The sequence below is a fragment of the Scyliorhinus canicula genome, chromosome 4 (genome assembly GCF_902713615.1).
Source record: "Scyliorhinus canicula chromosome 4, sScyCan1.1, whole genome shotgun sequence".
In the NCBI taxonomy this organism is placed as follows: Eukaryota; Metazoa; Chordata; class Chondrichthyes; order Carcharhiniformes; family Scyliorhinidae; genus Scyliorhinus; species Scyliorhinus canicula.
The window spans coordinates 171,531,068-171,544,033 of NC_052149.1; the positions used below are offsets into that span (position 1 = coordinate 171,531,068).

Genomic DNA, 12,966 nt, shown 5'->3' on the forward strand with positions numbered 1-12,966 from the left:
CCCAGCCACCCATCGTACTCTGTGACTAATATTTTTTCCTGTCATAACTTGCAGTTCAGCTGCATCAAATTTTATCTGAGGCTAGCTATATACGCTCTTATACAACTTTTCATTTAAAAGAGAATTGCTCATAATTAAAATCGGTGACATGGAAAAGACATGGCCATGCCCCCCCACCCCCCGACTGTTGCCCTCTCTGAAGTGCCGTCCTCCTGATGCTTGCCAGTTTACCTGTCAACACAAATGGTGAGACCAACCCATCCACCCCGATAAAAAACTGTTTCGACAAAAAGACCGGTAGGCACTGAAATAAAAATAAATCTGCATCAAATGTTCATCTTAACCACCTGCACTCGGCCTGCTGACGATAGGGGAAGGCTATCCCACCTCAGAAAATCCGCCTTGACCCTACCCACCTGATGGGCCATCAATTGTACGAGAGATGAGTTGCTTTACAAAAGTCAGGCTTTAATAAACTAGAACATAGCCCTGCGGTCGTCTACAATAAAATGGACGACTGCCGGGCGTTTGACTATTTATACCTCGGCAATGGAGGCGTGGTTAACTCAGCCTCTCGACCAATCGGTCGAGAGGCACCTGACCGACCAGGGCCAATGGTAAGCCGGTGTTCTGCCCCAATGGCAGACAGGTATGCAAATCATATCACCACACCACCAAACACATAAAGTTCAACTCACGAAGCCGAACCCAGTCCCGTGCCACCTGCACGCCCAGATACCTAAAGTGGGTAGTTGCCCCCTGAAATGGCAACACCCCTTCCCCCCCCCCCGCCCCCACCCGACTCCCACCCCTGGAGAACACACCACAAAACATTATTTTTTCCTAAATTTAACTTGTAGCCTGATTAGCCATTTAAACTTAAATTGTTTTACCTTCATCAAGAATCTATCCCTCTTTTTACCCCCTCAACTAATTCATGACCTTGTATTAATATTTCCTCAGTCTTTTCCATGTCACCAATTTTAATTATGAGCGATTCTCTTTTAAATGAAAAGTTGTAAAAGAGCGTAAACAGCTAGCCGCAGATAAAATTTGATGCAGCTGAACTGCAAGTTATGACAGGAAAAAAATATTAGTCACAGAGTACGATGGGTGGCTGGGGGATGAGGGGTTGGTTTGTCAGTTTAGACATAGTGTTCCTGTGTATAAAGAAATTGCTGTTTTCAGCAAGATTGCCTATGAAAGAAAAACTGATCTGGGAAGGAAGTTCTGCAAACATCCACTCCCATGAGGCTTCCAGTAAGCAGGCCCTTAAGAGTCTGTGATTTCATGCTTTGTTTGCGAATGCCGAGTGCACTTTACTTCATTATTTTAGGGCTTTAGAGTGAGAAAAACCGAAGAATTGAATGTGAAAAATAAAAGGAAAGAAACAAGGAGAAAGACTTGCATTTATATAGCACCTCCCATGAATCAAGGCATCTTAATATCTTTTACAACAAACAGAACAGTTATGAAGTGCCGTCATTGTTGTGATGATTGTAGGGAAATGTCCCAGCCAAAGAATACCCAACAAAAAACAGGGGAAGTATGTGAATTAAACAGAACAAACAATAACTACATGAAAGCAGAAATTGGAGATACGAAGAGAAACAAAGCAAAATAAATTTAGCTTGGACTCAAACAGAAAGGATATTGATGGAAAAAGGATGATTATGAAAGTTTTGAACCTCAAGCTGGAGCTTTAAATAATTTTGCAGATTAACAGATCATAGAGATAAATGATAGAGGAGGAATGTCAATTCAATTGCTGGTTTCAGAACAATAGTGCCATCAGAGCAGGACAGGATTTATTTTCATTGGGAATTTAGGCATGATTGATTTGCACTGCTTGCGAGCTACTTTATTGCAAGACTTCCTCCAGGTTTTCACATCTTTTTGACCTTTCATGCAATTTCCTGTTGGATCCCCACTGTCTTATCTTTTGAAAATATTTTATTCAGGCATTTGTAATTTTAACTGCAAAACACAAAATAACCCACTTCCCCCCCCCCACCCCGACTGCCCGCAACGACCAAACCCCAGCCAACATGGCTTACACAAACAGGACCTCATATCCCAACCCCCCTTGTCCCTACCCTTCCTAACCTCAACCTCCCATGCCCCCCCTCGCCCGCTGATTTTTCACGAGGAAGTCAACAAACGGCTGTCACCTCCCGGCAAACCCCTGCAACGATCCCCTCAGGGCGAACTTAATTTTCTCAAGTCTGAGAAATCCCATCATGTCGCGAACCCATTCCCCGACTTTGGGGGTTCCGAGCCCCTCCATGCTAGTAGGATCAGCCTCCGGGCCACCAGGGAGGCAAAGGCCAGGACATCGGCCTCTCTCAACCCATGGGCTCCCAGATCCTCCGACACGCCAAAAATCATCACCTCTGGACTTGGAACAACCCTTACTTACCTTTAGTAATTTTGACATGATGTCAGCAAACCTAGGCCAGAAACCCCTGAGCCTTGGACGTTCCCAGAGCATGTGGACATGATTCGCGGGACCACCGCGCATCGCCCACACCTGTCCTCCACCCCTTCACAAAACCTACTCATCCGAGCCGCAGTCATGTGCACCTTGTGGACCACCTTGAATTGTATCAGGCTGAGCCTGGCATACGACGAGGATGCATTGATTCACCTTAGGGCCTCCTCCAATAATCTGGTCTCCAACTCCCTATCCAGGCTTTTACCCACCCACACAAACCCCAAAATCACTGCGTGAACCTTTTTAGAATAACACCTTGGGGATAAAAATTGGAAGGCTCTAGAAAACAAATAGAATCATACAGAAGTAGTTCACTCGCGTATAGTGAGACCCTATGTTCCACCACCCGCCCCCCCCCGCCCCCTCCCCCCCCCATACTATCCCCCGCCAGCCCCTTGACACTCTCAGTGCCATCGCCAATGGCTCTATAGCCAGGGCAAATAGCAGTGGAAAGAGTGGACATCCTTGCCTCATTCCCCAATGCAGTTTGAAATATCCTGAACTGACCTGGTTTGTCCGCACACTCACCACCGGTGCCTGGCCTGGTATAACAATCAGACCCTGTCTGCCCAAACCCAAACCGCTCCAGGTCCTCCCACAGATCGTCCCACTCCACCTGATCGAAGGTCTTCTCTGCATCCATAGTGACCACTACCTCTACCTCTACCTCTCGCCTCTCGTCCCTACAGGGACATATGCCCTATCAGCAACCCCCCCCCCCCCCCCCCCCCCCCCCCCCCCACACACACACACACACCCTGGGCACACAATCCTCTATTCTCGAGGCCAGGACCTTGACCAATAGTTTGGCATCTATAGTTAGCGGAGAAATCGGTCTGTATGACCCACATTGTTCCGGATCTTTTTTCCGCTTCAAAATGAGGGAGATTGAAACTTGTGACAGTGTAGGGGGCAGTGCTCCCAGCTCCCTTGCCTCATTAAAAGCCCTGGCCAGCAACGGCCCCAGTACCCCCGAAAACCTCTTGTAGAATTCCACCGAGTACCTGTCTGGCCTCGGGGCTTTGCCCGATTGCATCGCCTCCAATCCCTCCACCACTTCTCCCAGCCCAATTGGGGCCCCCAGGCCCTCCACCAGCTCCTCCTCCACCTTCGGGAACTCCAATCTCTCGAAGAACCGCCTCATCGCCTCCGGCTCGGCTGGGGCTTCTGACTCATACAACTTACTAAAATTCCCTAAACATCACATTCACCCCCGCCGGGTCCAATACCATCTTCCTTCCACTGTTCTTCACTTTCACAATCTCTCTCGCCGACTCCTGTTGCCTCAACTGGTGCGCCAGCATCCTGCTCGCCTGATCTCCATATTCATACACCGCCCCTCTCACCCTTCTCAACTGCCCCACCGCCTTACCCGTAGATATTAACCCAAACTCCATTTGCAACCTCTGCCGTTCCTGTAGCAGCCCTTTCTCCGGGGCCTCTGCATATCTCCTGTCGACCAGCAGGATTTCCTCCACTAGTCTTTCCATCTCTACCTGCTCCGCCTTCTCCCTGTGTGCCCAAATTGACATCAACTCCCCCCGAAACCTCCCATCAGTGCCTCCCATACCGTACCTGCCGCAACCTCCCGGTATCATTAATTTCCACATCCCACTGGATGGCCTTCCTCACCCTCTCACACACCTCTTCCTCCGCCAACAGTCCAATGCGCACAGGGGCACCAGACAAGGATGCCCACTGTCCCCGCTGCTGTTCGCACTAGCAATCGAACCGCTAGCAATCGCGCTCAGGGCAGCAAAAAATTGGAGGGGGATCCGAAGGGGAGGTAGAGAGCACAGAGTCTCACTCTATGCGGATGATCTGCTCCTCTATATCTCGGACCCACAAAGCAGCATGGACGGAATCATAGCGCTCCTGAAAGAGTTTGGAGCCTTCTCGGGCTACAAACTCAACATGAGCAAAAGTGAGATCTTCCCAGTACACCCGCAAGGGGGGGGGGGGGCAGCACTAAAGGGCCTGCCGTTCAAACAAGCCCGAAATAAATTCCGCTACCTGGGGATCCAAATAGCCCATGACTGGAAAGGGATCCACAAATGGAACCTCACCAGCCTGACGGAGGAAGTAAAAAAGGACCTGCAAAGATGGAACACACTCCCGCTCTCCCTCGCGGGGAGAGTCCAGACGATCAAAATGAACGTACTGCCCAGGTTCCTTTTCCTGTTTAGATCCATTCCGATCTACATCCCCAAGGCCTTTTCAAAGCGCTGGACAAACATATCATGGCGTTCGTATGGGGGGGTAAAAATGCTAGGATCCCAAAGAAGGTCATACAAAAAACAAAATCCAGGGGGGGGGTTAGCCCTCCCGAATCTACAATTCTACCACTGGGCGGCAACAGCCGAGCGAGTAAGGGGATGGATCCAGGAGCCAGAAGCCGAGTGGGTGCGTGCGGAGGAGGCCTCCTGCATGGGAACCTCCCTCCGGGCCCTCGCCATGGCAGCACTCCCATCCCCACCCAAAAAACACTCCACCAGCCCAGTGGTGACGGCCACCCTCCAATCCTGGAACCAACTGCGGCAGCAATTTGGCCTGTACAAAATGTCGGACAAGGCTCCCATCTGCAACAACCATAGGTTCACACCAGCACTGACTGACGCCACCTTCAAAAGGTGGAGGCAGGACGGGGGGACACTGACAGTCAAGGACCTATACACGGACGACAGGATCGCAACACTGGACGAACTGACAGAGAAATTTCAGCTAGCTGGGGGGAACGAGCTACGGTACCTGCAGCTCAAAAACTTCCTACGAAAGAAGACAAGGACATACCCACAACCGCCACGACAGACACTACTGGAAGACCTACTGGACGCAAGTATCCTACAGAAAGGGAACTGTAGTGACATGTATGACCGACTGGTAGATAGGGACGACACCGTACTGGACGCAACAAGAAGGAAATGGGAGGACGACCTGGGGATGGAGATAGGGTGGGGACTCTGGAGCGAAGCACTGCATAGGGTCAACTCCACCTCCACGTGCGCAAGGCTCAGCCTGACGCAACTAAAAGTGGTACATAGAGCCCACTTAACGAGAAACCGTATGAGTAGGTTCTTCCCGGAGGTGGAGGACAAATGTGAGCGGTGCCAGAGAGGCCCGGCCAACCACGCCCACATGTTCTGGTCTTGCCCCAGACTTGTGGAGTACTGGACAGCCTTCTTCGAGGCTATGTCCAAAGTGGTAGGGGTGAGGGTGGAGCCATGCCCGATAGTGGCGGTCTTCGGGGTTTCAGACCAGCCAGATCTATTCCTGGGGAGGAGGGCGGACGCCCTTGCCTTTGCCTCCCTGATTGCCCGCCGTAGAATCCTGTTTGGCTGGCGGTCAGCAGCACCACCCAGAGCTGCAGACTGGCTGTCCGACCTCTCGGAATCTCTCCAAATGGAGAAAATCAAATTCGCCATCCGAGGGTCGGACGACGGCTTCCACAGAACGTGGGAGCCATTCATGCAACTGTTCCGGGACCTGTCTGTGGCCAACGTACAGGAGGAAGAATAGTCGGGTGGCCAAGAACCAGGGGAAAATGGACGGGAATCGGGGGAAGGTAGCCGGGGGGAGGGAGGGGGGGGGGGGCTACGGGCTCGGTATGGGGGTTTGATGGCAAGCCAAGGCCCAAAACCAAACTATAAATAAATGCCTATAAACATGTGCCTCGGCCATATTGGGGAATGTAAAACATGTATGCTGGCTAAAGGGGGCGGCCACAATTATTGTTATGAAGATGCTTACCTGTAAATATTCATGTTAAATTTTTGTGTTTTCCTTTTTTTTTTTCTCTCTCTCTAATAACTTGTAATTTGTCATATATAAAATATGAAAACTCAATAAAAAAACATTTAAAAAAAACAGTCCAATGCCCAACCTCCATTGCGGGGCTCCCCCCCCCCCCACCTTTGCTCACCCGCAGATCCACCCAGTGCGGTGCATGGTCCGACACCACTATCGTCAAATACTCGACATCCACCACCCCTGCCAGCAGCGCCCTGTCAAATACAAAACAGTCAATACAGGAGTACACCTTGTGCACATGGAAGAAGAATGAAAACTCTTTCGCTCTCGGTCTCCGAAATCTGCATGGATCCACCCCTCCCATGTGCTCCATGAACTCCCTTAGCTCCTTTGCTACCGCTGTCATACTCCCCGACCTCAAACTCAACTGGATCCAGAACTTCATTAAAATCCCTCCCCATAACCAGCCGAAGCGAGTCCAGGTCAGGGATCTTGCCCAGCATTTGCCACATAAAATCTATATCATCCCAGTTCGGGACATAGATATTTACCAATACCAGCAGCAACCCCTCCAGTTTCCCACTTCCCATGACAAACCTACCCCCAGAGTCAGCCACTATACTTCCCACTTCAAACGCCACCCGCTTGTTAATCAAAATTGCCACCCCCCTCATTTTAGAGTCTAATCCCGGGTGAAATACCTGCCCTACCCACCCCTTCCTCGTCTAGTCTGGTCCCCCACCTTCAGATGCGTCTCCTGCAACATAGCCGCGTCTGCCTTCAAGCTTTTTAAATGTGCGAACACGCGGGCCCTTTCGACTGGCCTAGTTAACCCTCGCATGTTCCACGTGATCAGCCTGGTCAGGGGGGCACTCTGCCATCCCCCCCCCCCCCCCCCCCCCCACTTGCCGATCAACAATAACCCCTCTTGGGCCAGCCTCCAGCACACGTCCCACACATCCTCAGGCCTGCCCTCGGGCTCCCACCGTCATCAATCCTCCTCCTACCACTTTTTAGAAACCCCACCCCTGTCAGCAGTTCATCCTTTCCCCCCAGTCCGCCATAGCAACAGTCCCAACCCCCATCCCCCCATTAACCACCTGCTCACCCCCCACTGCGCTTCCGTGAACTAGCCCACCCAACTAACCTGGTAGCCCCCGCCATGGTGCCTAGCATCCTACCCCTCACTTATTCCCTTCCCCCCCGCTCACCCATCCTGCTAGTGCAAATGAAACAACCCCGCCCAAGCCTCATCGAAAACACACCATTCCCCCACCAAAGAACAGAAACAAACCCAGAGCAAAACAATGGTCCCAAACACAAACACTGTATAACAGTAACCCAACCCAACCCCCGAAACACAGCACAAAGTCCTCTCCACCAGAGTTCAATGTCCTTATTCTCCTGCCAGTCATTAATCTCTGACAAATTCCATTGTCTCCTCCAACGTCCCAAAGTACAATTCCCGGCCTTCATAGGTCACCCACAAGCACGCCGTGTGCAACATCCCAAACTTCACCCCCTTCTTAAACAGGACCGTCTTGACCTGTTAAAACTCGCCCTCTATTTGGCCAGCTCCTGGTATACCCAAAGTTCACTGCCCTCCCAGGTGCAGCACCTCATTTGCCTGGCCTAACTAGCGCCCTGTGCACTCGGCCCACTTCCAGAGGTCCTGTGAATGCTCCCTCTCCCAGCAGCTTCTCCAGCATCTTCCCCACATATGCGCCGGCGTCCACTCCCTCCCTTCCTCCGGCAGGCCCACGATTCTCAGGTTCTGCCAGCGTGACCGGTTCTCCAGGTCCTCGACCTTCTCCTGCAGCCATGTCTGCTGGTCCAGCATCAGCCCCATCTCTGCTGCCATCGAGGCGAGCTGCTTCTCGTGTTCCCCCACCGCCTCCTCCAGCTTCTGGATCACCTGGCCCTGGGCCTCCAGCCTCATCTCCAGGTGGTCGATCCCCGCCTTAATCGGGTCCACTGCTCTGGCCAGGTCCTCTCGGTTCTCCTTTCGTTGCTGAGTGAACTTCCTAATCAGGAAGTCCACCAGCTGCTCCATTGACCATTGAGGCGACAGGGCCGATCCCTGACCCTCTGCCATCTCCACCTGTGCTGCAAGCACCACACCAGCTTTTGTTGTCTATTCACTCTCTTACAACCGCTTCTGGTCCTCAACTCCATTCCCCAATGGGTCACTCTCTCCGAGTAACACTCCTGCACCTTTCTTCGCCCAAATCTCAACCCATTAACCGGGGGAAAGGTTCAAAAACACCGTCTCGAGCAGGAGCTACAAATGTGCGACCACTCACACCATAGCCGCCACCGGAAGTTCCCGAATCCTCACAGTCTTTTAAGAGAACAACCCATCAGGCAGTGGCCCACTAGATGTGAGTTTTGAGGGCCCTTGCCACCACATTGAATACCAATAAATGAATGCCCATACACATAGAACATAGAACATAGAACGATACAGCGCAGTACAGGCCCTTCGGCCCTCGATGTTGCACCGACATGGAAAAAATCTAAAGGCCATCTAACCTACACTATGCCCTTATCATCCATATGCTTATCCAATAAATTTTTAAATGCCCTCAATGTTGGCGTGTTCACTACTGTTGCAGGTAGGGAATTCCACGGCCTCACCACTCTTTGCGTAAAAAACCCACCTCTGACCTCTGTCCTATATCTATTACCCCTCAATTTAAGGCTATGTCCCCTCGTGCTAGCCACCTCCATCCGCGGGAGAAGGCTCTCGCTGTCCACCCTATCTAACCCTCTGATCATTTTGTATGCCTCTATTAAGTCACCTCTTAACCTTCTTCTCTCTAACGAAAACAACCTCAAGTCCATCAGCCTTTCCTCATAAGATTTTCCCTCCATACCAGGCAACATCCTGGTAAATCTCCTCTGCACCCGTTCCAAAGCTTCCACGTCCTTCCTATAATGAGGCGACCAGAACTGTACGCAATACTCCAAATGCGGCCGTACTAGAGTTTTGTACAACTGCAACATGACCTCATGGCTCCGGAACTCAATCCCTCTACCAATAAAGGCCAACACACCATAGGCCTTCTTCACAACCCTATCAACCTGGGTGGCAACTTTCAGGGATCTATGTACATGGACACCGAGATCCCTCTGCTCATCCACACTACCAAGAATTTTACCATTAGCCAAATATTCCGCATTTCTGTTATTCTTTCCAAAGTGAATCACCTCACACTTCTCCACATTAAACTCCATTTGCCACCTCTCAGCCCAGCTCTGCAGCTTATCTATGTCCCTCTGTAACCTGCAACATCCTTCCGCACTGTCTACAACTCCACCGACTTTAGTGTCATCTGCAAATTTACTCACCCATCCTTCTGCGCCCTCCTCTAGGTCATTTATAAAAATGACAAACAGCAACGGCCCCAGAACAGATCCTTGTGGTACGCCACTCGTAACTGAACTCCATTCTGAACATTTCCCATCAACTACCACTCTCTGTCTTCTTTCAACTAGCCAATTTCTGATCCACATCTCTAAATCACCCTCAATCCCCAGCCTCCGTATTTTCTGCAATAGACGACCGTGGGGAACCTGATCAAACGCTTTACTGAAATCCATATACACCACATCAACTGCTCTACCCTCGTCTACCTGTTCAGTCACCTTCTTAAAGAACTCAATAAGGTTTGTGAGGCATGACCTACCCTTCACAAAACCATGCTGACTGTCCCTAATCATATTATTCCTATCTAGATGATTATAAATCGTATCTTTTATAATCCTCTCCAAGACTTTACCCACCACAGACGTTAGGCTCACCGGCCTATAGTTACCGGGGTTATCTCTACTCCCCTTCTTGAACAAAGGGACCACATTTGCTATCCTCCAGTCCTCTGGCACTATTCCTGTAGCCAATGATGACCTAAAAATCAAAGCCAAAGGCTCAGCAATCTCTTCCCTGGCTTCCCAGAGAATCCTAGGATAAATCCCATCCGGCCCCGGGGACTTATCTATTTTCACCTTGTCCAGAATTGCCAACACGTCTTCCCTACGCACCTCAATGCCATCTATTCTAATAGCCTGGATTCTTATAGCCTTCATAGTAGAGGGTTTAAAGCTGTAGATGCCCCTTCTGTTGTTCTGCCTTTAGAAGATATTTGTCACAATCTTCCCAGTCAGTGGAGCTGGCTGTGGAGGCAAGGAGCCAAGAAAGAGAATTGTTGGGCTGGATCCCTGATGTGTTCCCTCCTTCCATGCATTTTTATCAGAGGTTGGCTTCCAATCGCATCAGCAACCTATCCAGCAGTGGGAGGAAAGCCAATTGAAGTACTTAAATGTAGAATTAGCCTCTACTTACCAATTAAATTCAATCATTCCGATATCGAATGTGTCCCACAGTTAAATGCTTGTCACTGGGGAGTGATCTTTGCCTGAAAATGACAGACATTGTCTGGGTGCTGGACAGAGCTTTGTCACTTTTGGGCCTTGCCCTCTTCCTGCCGACACCTGTAAATGAGAGAGGAGAGAGATAGGACAGCATAAACTGCCTCCAACAGGAACCCTTGACCCTTAGGTTTCTATGACTTTTATAGGTGTCAGCAGGAAGAGGGCAAGACCTCTGTAAGACCCATACCATGACGCATACAAAACCTGTCTCACCCCTACCACCCTCAACCACTGTACATCCCTGGGAGAGGTTGCTGCACTGAGAACAACCACCTCCTGGAAGCTGCTGCACAGAGAATGTCCTTGTGGTTGATGCTCCACCCACTCAGTGTTGCACGCGGTGTTCCAGGGTCTGGTCACTCGAGGCCTCAATCTTCTCCTCATCTCCGTTAGGAGCCCCAGGCATTCTTTTGATAAGTGCCAACATGTACTCACATCACCATGTTCGCCCAGACAGGTTCTGGACTGGCATGATTTCCCATTGGCAACGTGGATGATTGCGCAGGGGGTTGATGGTGCAGGCAATTCTGATTGGGCCTTCATTGCATTACATTAACAGAATGCAAAATGGTTTCACGCTGGTCTTTGGCAGGAATGGTGATCCGTCATGGTGGCCGGGAGCGCAAGTTCCTGCCAGCATTTTTTGCAAGCAGGAAATTGACTTTTCAGCTCTTGCCACATTACCATTGTGGTGCATAAGAATCACATCAAGGAAATTCCGGGCCATGTAAGTTATTAGATGCAAACTGGACATTCTGTCCACCCAATTGTTTGAGAAAACCTTAAAAAGAATTGATGGACTTGCTGAGATCCCATTCCAAGGCCACTTTGTGCAAGAGCTCAGAAAAGTGGTTAGCAACCAAAGATTAGCATGGCCTTCTTCGCTTCTGGACATAGTTTTGGATGTTCCACGTTGACCACCAAGCACCCTAACAATGAGTGCAACAACCTAAGAGGCAATTCACAGGAGTATCATCAAGCAAAATTTACTTCAACCCATGAAGCAAATAAACAAAAGTGTTGAAAGAAAAGGAAAGAAGCACACAATGTGGCCTGGGTTGGCACTAGTCATGAATGTGTTCTTACTGGAGGCTGTAGCATAAGGATTTAGCACATAAAGGGCGAACGTGGGGCTGAGTACAGTACCATCCCTGCAGTGATATAAGAGATCACATGGCCTGCTCCTAGGGGTCAGTGTATCATGGGACAGAGTTGTGTGTGGAAGCAAGCATGGAAAAAGCTCCTAGCTTGGATATTTACTGTACCTATGTACATTGTTTCTAATAGTTAATAAATACTTACTGTTGAACTATCTGAGACTTTGAATACTTTAATAAAGCCTACTAATTTATTCCGAACAACATACATAGTCACTTGGTCGCGCTGAAATTGAGTATTGCTGAAAAAAAGACAGGCTGTTGAAGCTTTTCATCTTGCACTCATCAGGACAGGTAACAATAAATATCAACAAGTTCTATTTTCCTACGAGCTGTCCCAATGACTGCAAGACATAAAAGCTTTGACAGAGTGTCCCTTTCTTCATCAATGCACGTTATAATTGTGAAGAAATTCTGTAATTCTGTAGGATCATTTACATCTGACATATTAACTCTTGTTTCTCTCTCCTTGGATGTTGCCAGTGTTTGCTGAGCTTATCCATCACTTTTGTTTTTTATTTCTGATTTCTAGCATCCGCAGTATTTTCCTTTTATTATGATGGTGTTTGGTGGTTGATACCTAACATCTCCTATAAATAAAAACCAATTAATGCGGATTCTGGAATCCAAAACAAAATCAGAAAATGCTGGACAATCTCAGCAAGCCTGACAGCATCTGTGGAGAAAGAGAAGGGAGCTAACGTTTTGAGACTGGAGGATCAATTGTCAAAACTGGAGAGGACTAGGAATGTATACTGTTGGGGGAAGGTGGAGGCATTGGGGCTGGATAGAGGGTCAACGTTGGGTAGAGATTGACAAAGATTTTGTGGACAGAAAGGAGTGTAATTGGTGGTACATTGAGTAGGCCCTTCAAGCCTACTCCCCCATTTATCACAACCATGGGTGATCATCCAACTCAATAGCCTAATCTTGCTTTCTCCCCCTAGCCTTGATCCCATTCTCCCCAAGTGCTATATCCAGCCACCTCTTGAATATATTCAATCAATGGTGGTGATCATGGCTAAGAAGGGGTGACAATGAACCTGCTGCTGGAAGCCGGGTTCGAGGGCTGTGGACCAATGGGCTGCAGGGGGAGAAGGAGTCGATTGTGACGGACGTTGGGGTGAACCAATAGGC

At 49.5% G+C, this 12,966-nt stretch overlaps 1 protein-coding gene across 2 annotated transcripts in view; it reads right to left on the reverse strand.

The window, feature by feature from the left end:
• The window catches only part of LOC119965166 (EF-hand calcium-binding domain-containing protein 9-like), a 583,421-nt gene that overhangs the window by 91,084 nt on the left and 479,371 nt on the right, over nucleotides 1-12,966 (reverse strand). The gene's annotated exons all lie outside the window — the stretch shown is intronic.